This window comes from Homarus americanus, unplaced genomic scaffold, assembly GCF_018991925.1.
Source record: "Homarus americanus isolate GMGI-L3 unplaced genomic scaffold, GMGI_Hamer_2.0 scaffold22069, whole genome shotgun sequence".
Classification (NCBI taxonomy): Eukaryota; Metazoa; Arthropoda; class Malacostraca; order Decapoda; family Nephropidae; genus Homarus; species Homarus americanus.
The window spans coordinates 911,565-928,715 of NW_024736328.1; the positions used below are offsets into that span (position 1 = coordinate 911,565).

The following is a 17,151-nucleotide window of genomic DNA, read 5'->3' on the forward strand; positions in this document are numbered from 1 at the left end:
CATGTTACACCTGTCCTCACCTGCCACAACTCCACGTTACACCTGGTCATTATTCCTTCCTCCAGTAAAGCTGTCAGTGTGAGCCATGAAGCCATAAAGACACTCCTGCTGTAAGAGTCATTCATTATCCTTCTTTACCTCCTTCCATGGTGAAAGTTTTAATTAATCTCAATCCATTGTTAATTGCAGGTGAGTTGTGGTCCAGGTGACTGAGGGAGAGGACCAGTTACTGTGGTCACTCACGCTACGCAACCTCACCTGTAAACACCAGGTAGACATTACTCTTGATTATCCACAGTTTAGGATCACCCAACCACACACCTTTCGTTTCAACTTTACTCAGAATCTCACTTAATTGAACTCTGTTATGTCGGTCCAGATTCATAAACACTTAGTTCTCGTGTTTAGTCTTGCTAATGGGTTTTGGAATTATTCTGTCATATTTTACTTGTTAATTACACCTTTCTATAAAACTTTCATCTCGTCGTTTTCTGAAATGTTTTTACTCAACACCAAAATGTGTTTAGCGCATTAACGTTGGTGCTCATACATAAAAGTTTTCGAGGAATGTGTTCACTTAACTTAAATGTTGCTCTTCTAGTATTTAGTGTTGCTAATGAGTTAAGTCTCTCATAGTGTCAAATATTATTCAGGGATTAGGTAAGTCATTATCCATTAAGTTTAGGCTACTACGCTGTGTCAAGTAATATCTAAAATTCCAAAGTGTGTGTGTGTGTGTGTGTGTGTGTGTGTGTGTGTGTGTGTGTGTGTGTGTGTGTGTGTGTGTTAGAACCAATAAGCAAATACATGTAAACATTTTCCCACCTCCCTCGTTGTTACATAATGCAAAGGAATATCTATACACGTTACCGATGGTGTTTAAAAGACATACAGAGATATAAAGAAATCGAAGAAACATTTCACGGGGAGAAAACTCCAACTAAGCTCGATATTGGAACTTGTTCACCTGTCAATATTTATGAGGCAATATTGCAACATTTACCCCGTCATAACTCAGGTGTTGGACTTACCTGACTGCTAGTGAAAGTTTACCAGGAAAGGGCACCAGTTACAGCCAGCAACTCACGTTCACTGAAATAAAACAGATATATAATTTTTCTCTTAGATGTGAATTTTGTAAGTTAATTGATAGCCACTGTAACTTGAGATGATGAGTTTTGAGGTGATATAATATGACTTAGGTTTAGGTGTGTTGTAGGTAAGTTGAGTGTTTCAGTGTGTTAGGGTCAAAGGTCAGTGTTGAGCTGGTAACGTTATGAGTCGAACATTCATCATTATTCTCTCCGATAAATCGACGTTGTTGTTGTTCCTGTTGTTGTTTTTGTTGTTGTTGCTGCTGCTACTGCTGTTTTTGTTGTTGTTGTTGTTGCTTCTGCTGCTGTTGTTGTTGTTGTTACTACTGTAAGAAGTGTCATTGTATCATTAATGTTATATTTATGTGTTGGTTATATTACTGTACCAAATATTATTATACAAAGACGGACGTAAAAACTAAATACAGTCAATCCCTAGTATGTGTGTGTGTGTGTGTGTGTGTGTGTGTGTGTGTGTGTGTGTGTGTGTGTGTGTGTGTGTGTATTTGTGGTAAGATTTTTATATACTGTTCGCTGGTCCTCCGGGCAACTCCGCTTTCTCCACCTAATAAAAGACCTTTTGTCACCGTGGCGGTAGTGCATTAAGGTCTGCTATAGGCCCTTGTGAGCCTCCACCTCATAAGTGCAATAAAATGTTGGGTTGAGACGAGGCAGTGTGTACGGGGATAAAAGCCAAGACGTGAACGCCTCCTTACTTCCATACCTTCTACCTTCTCCGCCTCACAACAGGAGCCATTACGGCGTCCATAACTTCCTCGCAAGTGTCATCCATCCACTGTGTGTTGTGCCATTATATTGGTGATCCAATTTTGACTGAAGTAGTTGTCTCAAGGCTTGTGTGGTGAAGGGTGTACGACCCTCCATAAAAACAGACAAAATCATTGCCAGGATTATCCGGTTGTGTGGAAGTATGTAAATGAGATACTACCGAATGTTGATGGTTGTCTGAGTATATGTGTGTGTTCTTTTGTATATGTGAAGAAATGATGATTATTTATGTTATTACTTAAAGAATTTTCTCCCCATTTCGTTACTGAGTCGACCAATTCGAGTCAGTTGGTGAGCTTCGGTCATTGTTTGTCAGCCTGTCAGAGAGTTTTTTTTCAGTCTGAATCGTTCAGCATGTCACTTTCATTCTGTTAGTGTTTGTCATTCAGTGTTATTGCATTAGCGTGCGTTAGTGTGTGTGTGTGTGTGTGTGTGTGTGTGTGTGTGTGCGTTTTCAACGGGATAGAAAATAATATCAATGTTTCTTTAATATATTATTCCTTGCAGTGGCCCACAAGACACTGACATATTTATGGTATCTCTATCCTAAAAATCCCCTCCTAGGCTTTAAAAAACTGCACAACCTTAATCCCGGTTCCTGCTGGATCTGGGTACAAACTCTGCCCGACACAAAGTTCACATTAAGCTGTCGACTCCCGGGGCCAGACCGGAATGACTGATGTAGCTTTCGGAATTACAATATAATAAATTCCTATCGGTGTTACCATAATATCTCTCATTCAATGTTGCTGCACCACAATAATGATCACTTGAGTTATTACCACAGGGAACAGCCGTACACATCATCACTCTAATGTTAAAGTACAAGTGAACAATAAACCCGCATTGTTAGAGTTGGGTCATTCCTGTGCTAATGCTGTGTTATCATCTTGTATATAACTCATTAGATTGATTCAAAAGGCATATTATAATGTAAGAGTTTATAGTCAATATGATGAATAAAACTAACCACAAGTCGACAGAGGGAAGAGAAAACAATACCAATCCTTAATCTTTATTGTGGTATAAATCTAGATCACTGACGGCCGTCCTACCAATACACGTCAACATGTCAGTCTCTCGAAGAAATTGTAGTATAAGTGTTGGGTAGAAGGTGGTGGTGAGGCAGACCTTGTTCTGACTGTACCATGGAGGTTCTTTACGGGGCACCAAGAGAGACTTAAGGATCTGATTGGGATTTTTTCTGAGATAACTTGATTACGAAAATGATAATTAAAAAGATATATTTAAACTATATCATCCAAAAAGTCACTGTCTTTCATGATAAAATGTCCGTAATATTTGCATAGTGGACTAGTTTTGTTATACGTCAGCAGCGCGGAGGAATATCTTTGGTGTCAACAAGATACCTGTAAACACGGTGAATTGTCAGTCTGGTTCAAGAGGCAGGGCAGTGTACTGTAATTAACCGTTTCCTGTGACAGTCGAGGATTTCTGTGTTTATTTCCTGGCCTCATTGTGTTAGATATCTCAAGACTGTATTCAGAACTACTGTGAGCTGTTTATAGTATATTCAGGTAGGTTTTTTTTTTAGCTTATAAGGTATAGAGAAACATTATTAGTGTCATCCCGAGCACAGTTACAATAGGTTAAGTTAGGTTAGGTTAAGGAATAGAGTCATCAACTTCCCATAAACTCAGATGTTCCAGTGACGATAAATCTTGCTACTGTAGATCTGAAAATAATTATGTCATATATTTTATTGAACCTAATTTACCAGGTGTTAGTTTTTATCACCATATATATACGTATGTTGACTCTTCCAGATACCTAACACACTACTGGGGATAATACTTTAAACCACTGTGAGGTTATATAAGGACGAGAGTTTTTCTTCAGTGTAAATGAAAGTGATATAAACGTATGAGGAAGTAGAGAGTCTTTTTCTGAACTGAGAGTCTCTGTCGTATTGTGTAAGGAGAGGAATTTGTGAGGAATGGCTAGCTTGATATATATTCGTGAGTTAGTGATTCATGTATAGTATTTATTTGATTTACTATGGTTTAAAGTCCACAAAACAGCTAACTGATTACCATAACTTGGAAATAGTGATGTGTCTTATAGTAAATTTCCTGAGCACCATTTGGGAGCACCAGTTATTGATATATACTGTTTATTTATTTATTTTTTATTTATTTATTTATTTATTTATTTATTTATTTATTTATTTATTTATTTATTTATTTATTTATTTATTTATTTATTTATTTATTTATTTATTTATTTATTTATTTATTTATCCAACACCCAAACTGTGTCACACCATTCAGCTCCCTCGTTACAAGACTACTACCCATTCATTCATAGCTTAAGTATTGCGACTCTGCCACATGCAGGTATACAGTATGTAAACGTGACCTCAGGGGGTAATAAGAACAGTATGAGCCAACTGTACCTCTGATGAGTTCAGTGGTCGTGTGAACTGAACTATGAGTATTATTTTCCTTTAATATTTACTACTGTTTTAAATTTGTTTTGAATTTTTTATAGATTTTATTCATTTTCGTGAAAATTTGTTGCTCCACTTGTTGCCATGTTCCCGATAAAATTATGTTCCTCAGACGGCAGAGTTAAACTATTAATATCATAACACAACAATATCGATATACTGTAAGTTAAATGTCAACATACACAAAAGAAATAACTAAGTATTTGTGAAGCAATTAGTTAAATGGAGTATGAGAGTGTTATTGTATAAACCCGGCTGCATCATACATGTCGGTTCTATCACAGGTGACCTGCTGGTGTTGTGTGCCAGCAAGTTTATATTTATGGCATTTTATTACTTAAAATAAATTTAGTGATGCATAGGATTAATGAGCTGGGTACAACATAATTAATTAAGCGTCCTCATATCAATTAGCAGAATTAATTATCATAGCTTCATATTCTAGGGTACTATTAAGATAAATATTTCTCAAAATGTCAACATTTCGACCACAGATCCTTAATCAGGGTGTCAAGGACGACCTATACTGAGATTTTGACCCAAATTAATTTTTCGACCCAAAAAATAAAATAAAATTTACTCAGAATCTCAGTATAGGTTGTTTACGGCGTCCAGGTCAAGGATCTGTGGTCAAAAAGTTGAAATTCTGATTCTTAATCGTCGTCCTTTCAAAACACTGACATACTGTATATTTATATTGTTCAGGAACATCGCTGCAACTCTGGCGGAATGGCGCTGAGACGAGCCGGAGTGTGAAGCGGACCGAGAGAAACAATGTTCAGGATTCAATTCATTTTAGATGTCAGTATAAAGGTAAGTAGGCTTCCATATTAATGTACAGGTCTGGTGAAGAACATGAATAATAACCCTGAAAAAAAAAGAGAGATTTTTGTTTTATAGGATCATAGCAGAGGCTGAAACTTGGCAAGATGCTGTTTTGAGGAGCTGTGGGGGTCTAAAATAACATTTATAGTGTCTATGAGCTCAAAAGTTTATAGAATTCTAGTTTTAAACTCCTAAATAAACCTTAAAAATTATCAAAGCAAAATAAGAAAAATCAGGTGGACTGTGGAACTCTTCCCCAGATCACCTTGCCAACACAGTGTACACCAGATCGTCCCTGGTACATTATGGTTTCAAATCTCCTAAATGATTCATTAAAAAGAATTGAATCCTAAACCCAAAATTTTTACTTTTAGATCAAAATTTACCAGGAATCGTGATTAGCCTTTTACTGAGGACAGGGTGTTAAATGACGGGTCAGAATGGTATTTCCTATACAACACCAATATCCTAATTAACAGTAAAAACAAAAAATCAATCCAGCGTTTGGCAGATTCACAAAATCAAACTAACCTGAGTGGGAGGGAAGGGGATGGTAAGGGGGGAGGGGGAGGGTGTTTCACATATCCGTAGTTTTATAAAAAAAAAAAAATGTGTTGCGAAATCACACATTACACTGACTGCTATAGTGTGTGTGGCGGGGGTATTGTTGTGGGCGTGTTCAGTCTGGGGATACAACTGAAAATATTTGCTTCACCACAAATGATACAATTCTGTTACATCATCACCCACCAGCTCCCTCATAACTGTTTGTGTGAGTAAATAAAAAAATAATGTGAGAAGATAATAACTTGCTATTTTTAATATTACAATCTATTACAATATTCAAGGCAGTAAAAAAATAATTAATATTAAAAACACAATTATTAATGCATAAACCCTTACAGAGTCCCTTATAATACAGACGTGTGTGTGTGTGTGTGTGTGTGTGTGTGTGTGTGTGTGTGTGTGTTCTAATCCCTCAGTACACTTAAATAAACATCATCAACACCTGAAGGGAATTAACACAGAGTTACTTTATGATAAAACACACTAAACCTCCACTTGACCTTCCCTTGACCTTCCTCTTTATGTTATGGTCAGTAATTAACTTTACATATGAATGGCGCAACATGTAGCCACCAGGTCCACCACACAGACTCAGTTGGCGGCTCCTGAATATTTATATACCAACTTTGGCTCACAGACTTTATTAAGAATTCACTACTCTGGTTGACGTAGATATTCTCACTTTAGTCAAAATTTCATCTACGAGGATATATTTATAGTGTTAGAAAGCTTTAGGCCTTTTGGTGTTTTGGGTTCAACTTCAGATAGAAATTTATTCACGTCATTAAAATCAGTCTTCTTAATATTATTTTTATTCACGCAAATGATATCGTCTAAGAGGAGAACAAGAAATAATTATGATACTAATTTTACAAAGCCACTTACCCTAACCTAACCTAACCTAACCTTGTTGCTTGATTCTGTTCCTCGTTATCTATTATTTTCGTGTATAACTCAGCCGTGTGACCTTCAGAGATGGTTTACCTTCACACTTTATTAAATGTTTTTCTTCCCGTCTAGTATATAACCAATATGTCAAACTTTATTGTATCATGTCCATCACCTTTTTTATATACACAGAATCAATCCCCCTTCCCTCCCTCCCCCGAAAAAGGTAAAATAAAATAAAATCACACCCACGAGCTCACAGATTCGATGACGGCCAGATATGAGGACTTATTTTTTATCTGAATTTAAGTCAAATGGTATAAATGTAGATGAAAGTTCTGTTAAATGTTCTTAATATACAGTAACTACTCGTAGCTTCAACATAATCTATACTATCTTGTGTACTTCTCTGTAAGAAAATGAGTTAATATACGATAGTGTTGGTTATATTATACTTCTGTCGGAGAGATGACTACTCCAGGTCAGAGGGATGAACATAAAGCACGAGAGATCAAGTTAAACCTCCCGGCATGTTCCCTGCGTCACGCCAAGACAATATTGTGATATGATACACTCGGCTGCTCTGCCATCCATCCCTCTTGACTATGCACACATCATCAGTCATTACACAGTTATATCCTCTTATTTATTTCATCCTTATTCTAGTTTTTTCTTTCTCTGGCACGCAATTGTGATATATCTCTGACTATACACTCGCCTCCCCCAAAAAGTATCTTTACCGAGGGGTCCGATGAATTTCAAAATGAACACTGTTGACTCTTGTTGTCTCGGTAATGAAGTGAAGAAGGGAGGAACTAGTGTTTACAGTTGTATCCAGGAACAAGTGTTATATAATCAAGTTTGTTAGAAGCGAGGTAACATGTTTGTTTATCTGTTGTAATGCTGTATAATGCTGCCCATCTGAAGCTTGCCATAAAAAAAAAAAGTCATATTATAGCAAGTCTACGGACTTGGCGCACCCTCATTCAATTACTACTAATAATTTGACACAAAGGATATATTATCAAGTGAATGTTTTTCTCTTTCGTTACCTTTAAGTTGTTCGAGGGATATCTATCACCTGTTAAACCTGAAGTGTGACAGCCTCGAGTGTGAGTGTTACGTTCTTCTTCCTTTCACTTGCCCCATTTTCTCTCAAAATCCAAGTTGACAGACATTGTAAGTGAAGATTAGTGCTGTTGACAATACCTTAACAAACCCTCTACGACAAGATATAAAGAAAGTTTGGAGAAAAATAACAAGATTAAACCAACGGAGGAAATCTACAGGATAATGGATATACAACGTAGAGTGAGAGAGAAATAATACAAGACCTGAGGAATTCCCGAAGGATCAATATACCTGTGAGGGAGAAACATTGGTGATCTTGTGACGGTAAAGGAGGACTGGGGGAAGGAGAGGAGGAGACGAGGACAGCTAGAGCGGTTGACTGAGCCGGCGGATATTGTATCATCAAGCCACAGTGGGACTAAAACCTATAGACTGGGTAGAAGAAAAAGATGGTTGTGAAGACTGAGGCGGATATTGTGGTTTGGTTGGTAGAGTAATGCTGAAACTAAACGGAACATCACGGAACTAGACACATTATTATCAAGGTTGTAAACGATAAACAAATATAGAATGTTACGAAATAAATACCTCCCATTGACAACATATAAAATTCTTGGAAAAATGAAATGAAAGGTCAATTTTTGTGAAGTTAATCCTCTTGATGTAACGAAACGAAGATTTATGCGCATACTGTAGAGATAACATGAAGGTCTATCACCCTCACTCAAAGTCCTGAGAGGGGGAGGAAACACGGGACTCAATTGTCAAGATTAGAATTTTATCAGCTGGTGGTGTTCCTCCAGCCACTGTTGCCATTCTCACAATACAAAAGCAGCCCAAGAAAAGTAAAACGGGTACTGTGATGTATTGGCTGCTAGGGTTTATGTTTCGTTTTGCCTCTAATGCTCACTTAACTTTGCGGGAGATATCAGTATGCCACGTAATGTCGCAGGCGTTGGAGGTGACAGTGGACACTAGGGCTTATATTCTTTTGTTCTGATTGTCATAGTTGATTAATGTATTCATTTCCTCTACATTTGGTTGGAGCTTCAGAATGTTGAAAACTAGTACCAGAACTCTCTCTCTCTCTCTCTCTCTCTCACAATTCACATCATTATCAAATACTCTTTTTTGCCATTCTCTCATTTCCATTCTCCCACCACGTCTATGGCCCCTTATCAAACCCTGCTTAGATCTCTTCTAAATTCATTCATTAGCAGCTACAACTTTTTCTTCTAAATCAATCACCAAAGGAGATGTTACCTGTAAGACAATACTTGATTCATCTCTAATTTACACTTTCACGGCTTTCCATCACTCCTGCTTTAATATTCAATAACCATGGCGACATATACACTTACTTGGTGCCAACACTCTACTCTACTCTTTGTGGACAGTTTTGGACAACAATCGACCTTTTCCTCTGTATTCATATATTTTCACTGCCTCTCAACATTGATTTCCTGTCAACTCTGTCGAAAATGGTATAAACCTTTTCGCTTTTCCGGATATTTTTGTCTATTATCCGTTCACCTCCCTTCACCTCCCTTCACACCAATGCTTCATCCACTTCTCCTCCCGCCCTCTCCTCAATCCTCACTGTTCCTCCTCTAACACAACTTACTATCTGTGCTCCTCTTCTCTCAGTAATGACTCGACCTAACCTTGAAAATTAATCGCTGTATATTTTATGAATGAAACACTAATTGCAAGTCGCAGTAAACAGGTAACACCAGGAGGTAATTTGTTGTAGGTAACACCAACAAAATTAATTAAATCTATTTTTATATATGATCTAATTAATTTACCTGTATGGAGGGAGTTAGAGGTGAATAGTAGCGAGGAGGGAGATTAAGGTGGGGGGATGGCATGAAGGGATAATTACAGGTAAATACAGGTAATTAGTACAGGTGGAGTAACTAGAGCAGGGGGCAGACAAAAGGGGAATGAGATAAACGTCCGGAAAGTAGAGATATGAACAATTAAGATAAAGAGACTGTTAGGTGATAAATAAGATCATTAAGCAGTATTAGGTATGAGAGCATGAATCATTATAGCAAGTTGGTAACACTGCATCGGAGGGTTAGAAGTGAGGAGTCAAGATTTACCTTATACCACTGTGTTAGTGGGAGAGAGACTTGTGATACGCAGAGAATCACCAACACGACGACCTTCTCATTGACTTTTTTAACATGGAGCTATTTTGAAAGCCATTACACTAATAAAATTCTTTACTCTCCCTATTCCCTTCTCACCTGTTGTTTATTCTATTTCACTACCTCTTCCTACTCCCCTTCTCATCCTTGTCTCTCCTTGTTTCTCTTTACGACGGCAACAACAAGGTGAAGAGGGGTGAAGGCAGGATGACTGACAGGTGCCCGATGCAGCGTTCAGTGAGTGACGCGGGGATATATCTCGATCCTGTACAACGAGTTAGACAAGACAGGTTTGGAGAGGGAGGACGAAGGCAGTAATTCTTGTGGTTTATGTCTACCGGGGGGAGGGGGGGCACTGAATTCACAAGGTAGGATAAAGGAAACAGATAAATACTAAATAAGAGAGGAAGAAGAAAGGAAGACAGAATAAATAACATGAGACAATGAGTAATAACAGACCAAAAACTAGTATTATAGGATTCGACATGACATTGGTTTTTGGTGGAGATGATTAGTAGATGTGGTCTTCTTTCTGTTCACATGATCGTATAATAAGAGTTTAGGAATTGCAGGGTTTAAAATGATGCGTGTTTTTCCATTCCCTCTTCTTTTCCTCCCTCTCTTCCTCTCCCTCCCTTCCCCCTCCCTCTCTTACCACCCTCCTTCTCTCCCCATCCTTCTCTCCCCCACAACAACCCTCACCATCCCTCACTCTTCCTCATCCTCTCCCAATTCACCCCAGGGTCGTTCATCAATATACGTGACCTGGTTTCTTTTTACATGACCTGATATTTTTTTCTTGTATGCATGACCAACTTCTTATATCCTCGTTACTACACTCGGAAGTGACCTAGATTTACCCGCCTCCTCCTCCTCCTCCTCTTAGGGTCAAGATAATGGTTACATGTTGCACAGGAAGAAATAAAATGGATAACAGAGATTGAAAACAGGATGAGTTTGAGGCCACCTGAACACAACCACCACACACTAGACCTGAAGCGCACTCACTCACTCACTCACTCACTCACATACTCACTCAATCACTCACTCACTCACTCACTCACTCACATACTCACTCAATCACTCACTCACTCACTCACTCACTCACTCACTCACTCACTCACTCAATCACTCACTCACTCATCATCACACTCACCACTAACTCCCCCTGAAGTCTCATCCCAACTCGTCCCTCACCCTAGTTAACAATTAGCCACTAATTACCCTCCTCAGGTACACCAAACACCACACCTGTGTATCCTGTGACAGCCAGAACCACTTTTTACCTCTAATATCCACTTGTTACTCACCCCGGCTACCACCTTACCTGGCTGGTCACTAATGAGAAGAGACTCAGGTGTAGTGAACCTTGAGCTTGTTGTTTTGTGTCTATGTTCCTTGTCACTTGAGGACCGTCCAACGCTGGCCTTCATGTTAGCATCCAGTTGAGGATTAATTTACCTCAGTGGTGGAATAATGACACAGCTACCTTCTCCTCTTCCGCCTCCTCTTCCTGTTCTTCCTCCTCCTCCTCTTCCTCCTCCTCCTCCTTCTCTTGGTGTCAATGTATTTTCTGAACCATTTCTTTTATAATTCTTGTTGTTATTTTATTTACCATTTCTCCAGTTTCTCTTCCTTACTACGTCATATCTCCTGCTATTTTCGATTCACTGGTCTATCAACGAGTAGCTTCACCTCCTCAGCCTTTTTTTTGGGGGGTGGGGGGGGTGGGGGGGTGCCAGAGTTTGAATTACTGATACACAATTGACATCTACCACAACCCTGTACCACTCCACAGTTTATCTTGAAACCAATCACTCCGTCCCTCACCAGTTACACAAATTCAATTCACTCTGTCTAATCCTGTCCCCGCTGCCAATAGCTTACAGCCTCACACACAATATATATTCAGCAATTTCCTCGGCCTTGCTCTGTGCACTGTTCCGTAAGCTTAGAGTAGAGTGACGACACCTCTCTCTCTCTCCTCTCTCTCTCTCTCTCTCTCTCTCTCTCTCTCTCTCTCTCTCTCTCTCTCTCTCTCTCTCTCTCTCTCTCTCTCTCTCTCTCTCTCGTGCTGTCACCTTTTTCTCATAGTTTAAGCCAGTCTACGAGTCTTCAATACTCATCCTGGAATAAAGTTGGTTTTAACTTTTACTCAACAGTCATCACCCCTCACACCCACACCCTCAGATGGCCCAGGTTTATGAGCCAAGTCGCTGTAATAACTCCAGTAAAACTTTGAGCTAATTATCCTAAGTATGAGTATGAGGGATGGTCAGGGGTGAACAGATAGACGTGAGGAGGGGAAGGGGTGGAGAATGAGGGGGAGATAGGGGTGTGAAAAGGCATGTCACCTCACCAGCCAATCACCAGGGACCTTCACCCTCATAAAGAATGTACAAGTGTTTTTATTCGAGCTGTCATTCGGGAGTCAGTTGTGTGAGGGAGCTGTAGTAGTGTGGTGTGAGTAGTGAGATAAAAGACTCACCGTAACAGCGCTGAGATATGAGGGTCACTATCGCCTGGCGGGGTGTGTGGACCTGTCGTGTTGGGGGCCTCATCTCCTTACACACACAAACTATCACAAGAACGTGTTTACCTTTTTTTTCAAGATTAAACGGGATATATGGTTGATAAAACTCTTGCTCTTTTTTACAGGATTAATCATCAAAGTCCAGTGTTAATCTCAGTAAGGTGCTCGGGATAGTTAACAACTTGGTGAACAAAATGAATGAATGTAGATTAAAATGTAGCCCAGGTCGCCCTTCCTCCTGGCTGGGTGTATAAAGGAACATTATTTTATCCTTCCTTTGTGTTCCTTTTCTAAATATTATTATCTCTTTTCTTTCAGTTCTCCCTTACATTCACAACATCTCTCGTGAACATTGTCTCCCTCTCCCCGTGCCCCCGAGCTGGGTACAACAGGTGCTTAGGATCAACACTCACTCACGTTACCAGGTAGGAAGTTAATCAAGTCTTTGACCTCTTTGCCTCACTTTAGTCTTCACCTCCCAACAGCTGCCTCGCCTTGCCTCACAGCTCTAACCACTTAACACCTCTTGCACTACAAACTTAAACTGGATCTGTAGTGGGTGTTTACTGCCATTAGTTCAGGATGAAGGTTGTAATGCCGGGGGAGCTATCACCAACACACACCTGTGGACCCAACACGTGGATAAGGTAACTAATCCTCAACACATACACACACACACACACACACACACACACACACGCACGCACATGTAGAGCAGCAATATACGTGTCCTTCGGGAAGTGTGATCTTATATTAAACAATGAAATCAACACCTGACAAAACATCTTATTTATTTGATCACGACAGTTTCAGAGTCGTCTACCTCCATCACCGGGTAAACTAATGAAACAAAAACATAAATAACGTATGAATTCAGTTGTACAATATACAATAAATCCTATTTTAACATACACAAGTGTTTATACAGGTGTGGTGGACATCTGGGACACGAGGCTAACACTGTAAACCGCTACTGTATCCTCTTCTGTCTGTACTGCAAAGAAAGTACTGATTTTTTTACGGTATTTATCTGATCTTCCTAAATCAAAATTGACACTAAACATTTCCAGTAAACCTCTCCAATACTCGAACCACCTCACCTCACCTACCCTAACCCTAACCTCACCTAACCTAACCTAAACTAACCTCACCTCACCTAACCTAACCTAAACTAACCTCACCTCACCTAGCCTAACCTAAACTAACCTAACCTAACCTAACCTAACCTAAGCCCGTGTGTCCTCGATCAGTCCTACAGTGTATAGTTCTTCCTCTCAGGGGATGGCTAGTGTCCCTCTCACACTCTCTTGTATAGTTTCTGCTCGTCTCTTATATTCCATTTTCTCGTTATTCTTGTTCTCCCCTCCAAACATCCTGGCCTGTTCCTCGTGTGTTGTTCCATCTGTGGTGCCCTAATTCCTGCCATCACAGCCCGCAGGTGTTCAAAGAGAGAGAGAGAGAGAGAGAGAGAGAGAGAGAGAGATTCTATATATTTAATACATAACTTATCCCCTTCTTTAACAAACCATAAGAATTGTCATCTAAATCCTGACATGACACATTTCCTCCACCAGAGAGAGAAGAGAGAAGAACCGTGCTGGTATGTTCTATATATTTAATACATAACTTATCCCCTTCTTTAACAAACCATAAGAATTGTCATCTAAATCCTGACATGACACATTTCCTCCACCATAGTGATGAATAAATAAGAACCGTGCTGGTATGTTTTGTTTGGTCAGTTTTCAAGACATTGGTTAGTGACTGAAGTGTTTTGTACAGTGACGTGGTATCATCCCCCACACATAGTTAAGGGATATTTTCTTCGTGTAAGTCTACGGACATGGCGCACCCTTATTCAACTACTACAACAAATCTTCTCTCTGGTTTTTATTCTTAGTACAAAATAAAACTAATAATCAAGTGAGTTATTTTCTCTCTAGTTTTATCTACCTATCTCCTCCTTCGTCCTCCTCCTTCTCCTTTACTCTCCCCCTCCATTCTTTCCCTCTCACCCTTCCCTCATTTCCATGGACAATATCACACACCTCCATAACTAAAGGTCAACATCAGGCAGGTATTTCCAAGGTATTTACAGTAAACCTTGGAAGCCCAGCCTCAACCCGTGACACTAAGCGTTACCCAACACAGGACACTTTAGCTGAACACAATGGAGAGGAGGTTAGTGCCAGGTACCAAAGTCTTGATACACTTAGTTCAACAATACAAGCTTAGAGAACAAGAATTATTATGCCATGTTATATCAAGTGTCACATGGCAGCTATAGTACTGATTCTCAAAGGTAATGTGATATATATATAAATTCATCTTATCGATTTTATGCCATTGCTGGATTTTTTTATGACAATCGTATTAAGTTGAGTCTCCTCATTAAACAATTACTAGGCTTCATATGTGGTCCCATTGTCGTCAGTGTTCTGTGGAAAAAATAATTAGTTGTTATTTCTTAGTTATTCTTTATTTTCGTTTTGAATTGAGAAATATAAAGAAAAATACATGAACTGAGTGTTAGGGCATAAGGGCGAGAAAAAATACACAGGTCGATTTTATTACCCCTAGAACCTTATCTCAGAAAATATTCACTGAAATTAAATTACACTTTCATCCTGATCTTGGCAAAAACAAAAGGTAAAGAAACTCGTGCATAAACACTAATAACATTTTGATAACACGACCTTCACACCACGTCAGAATACATCTCTAATCAAAACAGAATTACAAAAAACACTGCTGTAACATGACTTGCTGCTGCACTGTTATCACTTTTATCACAGTAGATGGATAACCCAACTTGGTGCACGATTGGACACGACACACAGGTAACAAGAGCGCTGTTATATAAATTACCGCATTACATTAATAGTGACAGATAACGTAATGACTTTTATTTAACTTGTGATGACAGACGGTGACGTGACATAAACGAAGAACAAGATAACATTTGGAACATTTACATCTTCATGCTTAAAGTAGAATAACCAGAAATTACAGTATTAATTAATGATTCAGTGAACGATGAAAAAAAAGGTTGTTTTTATTAGTAGGTGAGACCTTACCGATGCCAGAACAAAGTTTATTACCAGAGTCTTTATGTTACATGGCATATAAAAAACTGTTTTGTGTTGTGTGTTCGCGTGATGGTGGACACGGGAAGCGACGCTGTATCGTTTATTTATCTGTTTTGGTATATTCAATAATTTTTTTTCTGTTCTCGTCATGAAATAAATTACTATGAATTATACATCATCGTGAATAATGAATAACGTGTCTACTGTATATATGTATTATTTCGACAATAGTAATGAAATAATCTGAAAAATTTACTGTAAATACCAATGAAATATATGTGAATGATATCCCTGAACACAGCGTCTGGTTCCCGTAATGAGCAGCAGTGAATTTTAAGGAAGCGTTGTGGAGTTTTTAGTTCACTGGAAAATTGTGGTGTTGGACTCGTCTTGATAAAGTTAGTGTCTCCTTAATGGAAGAAGTTGCTGCCTCGTCCTGATGTTCTGTGTTGGATCACTGGACTAGAAGGAAAAACCTGGTTGGAGTTTCTTTTTTTAAGGCAAGGTCTTCTTTTTTTTCTATGACTACAGTTTTTTTTTGTAGGAAGTCGAGAGCCGGAGAGTGAAGGATTGGAAGCAGAAGACCAGACAGTTAAAGTCTACATCACGGAAATTAATGCTCGAGTTCCGGCAGGTTGGGATGGGAGAACCAAGGCTTTAAGATCTAGTTAGAAAAAAAATAAAGTAAAAATAAAAGACTTGTAATCAAAAGTTTAAATGTTAAAAACCTCTGCCCAGCTGATATTGAAGACTGAAACAAAGGTAGAACGTTGGTTTCTGAAAGCGAATGTATGTACCATTACGGGATGAAAAGTAGAAAGTCACATTATACCACAGTGGCTGAACACGTATCCTCACTTTCGTCATCACCTTCCATGATAATGACTCCGCCTACTGGGTGTAATACTCCTATAATTTTCCTCATCTGAGTAAAGTTCACAGACACTACTACATATTTAATGGGGAAAATAAGTTACTTAGAGGCACAACGTCAATGGAGGAGACATAAAAAAAAATAATAAATCATCTCTTTCCAAGCCATGGTATACCTCAGACCCGGGTCATGAAGCCAAGTGGTGGTGGTGGTGGTCTTGGGTCAGCCACAGCCAGTGAGTCAGACACGGTCGGATTAATTTCTTAGTGGTTGGATGACTTACCCTGTGGGCCTGCAGACTCTCAACCGGATGTGACTTTAGGCTTTCTGGTCGCTGGTGTGTGTGTGTGTGTAATAAAAATAATAATAATTGACGGTTTATTGAAAAAATTCTGCAGCCCGAAGGTTGAAAATATACATTGGACATAAATGACTTATTACATACATTGGTGGTTTAACAAAAGCCTTCATTAGAGAAAGGTAAAGGAACATACAGTGAACATACAGATTAATGTAGGTGTTGAACAGCAAACTCGTAGTGTAGTAACTCCTCCCAGATGGTGTGAGGAAGAACTCACGTGGTGTAGTAGTTCCTCAGATGGTGTTATGAGGACCTGGCGTGGTGTATTATTCAGTCACAGATGGTGTGTGGGACCTGTGTGTGTGTGTCACAGATGGTGTGTGTGTGCGTGTACCTGAACGTGATTGAACAAAAACACAAGAGACAACTCACTCGTTCACAAGATCATAGCGCCAATAGAATTAGTGTTAGTGGAAGGTGGGAAAGGAAAATTA

General features: G+C 39.1%; 1 long non-coding RNA gene across 1 annotated transcript in view; it reads left to right on the forward strand.

Moving 5' to 3' along the window:
• The first annotated feature begins 5,005 nt into the window (after positions 1–5,005).
• Positions 5,006–17,151, forward strand: part of LOC121872137 — a 39,697-nt gene continuing 27,551 nt past the window's right edge. Inside the window, exons 1-2 of the long non-coding RNA XR_006090043.1 lie at positions 5,006–5,166; positions 12,712–12,818. This is a non-coding gene — a long non-coding RNA (uncharacterized LOC121872137). The remainder of the gene's footprint in view (positions 5,167–12,711; positions 12,819–17,151) is intronic.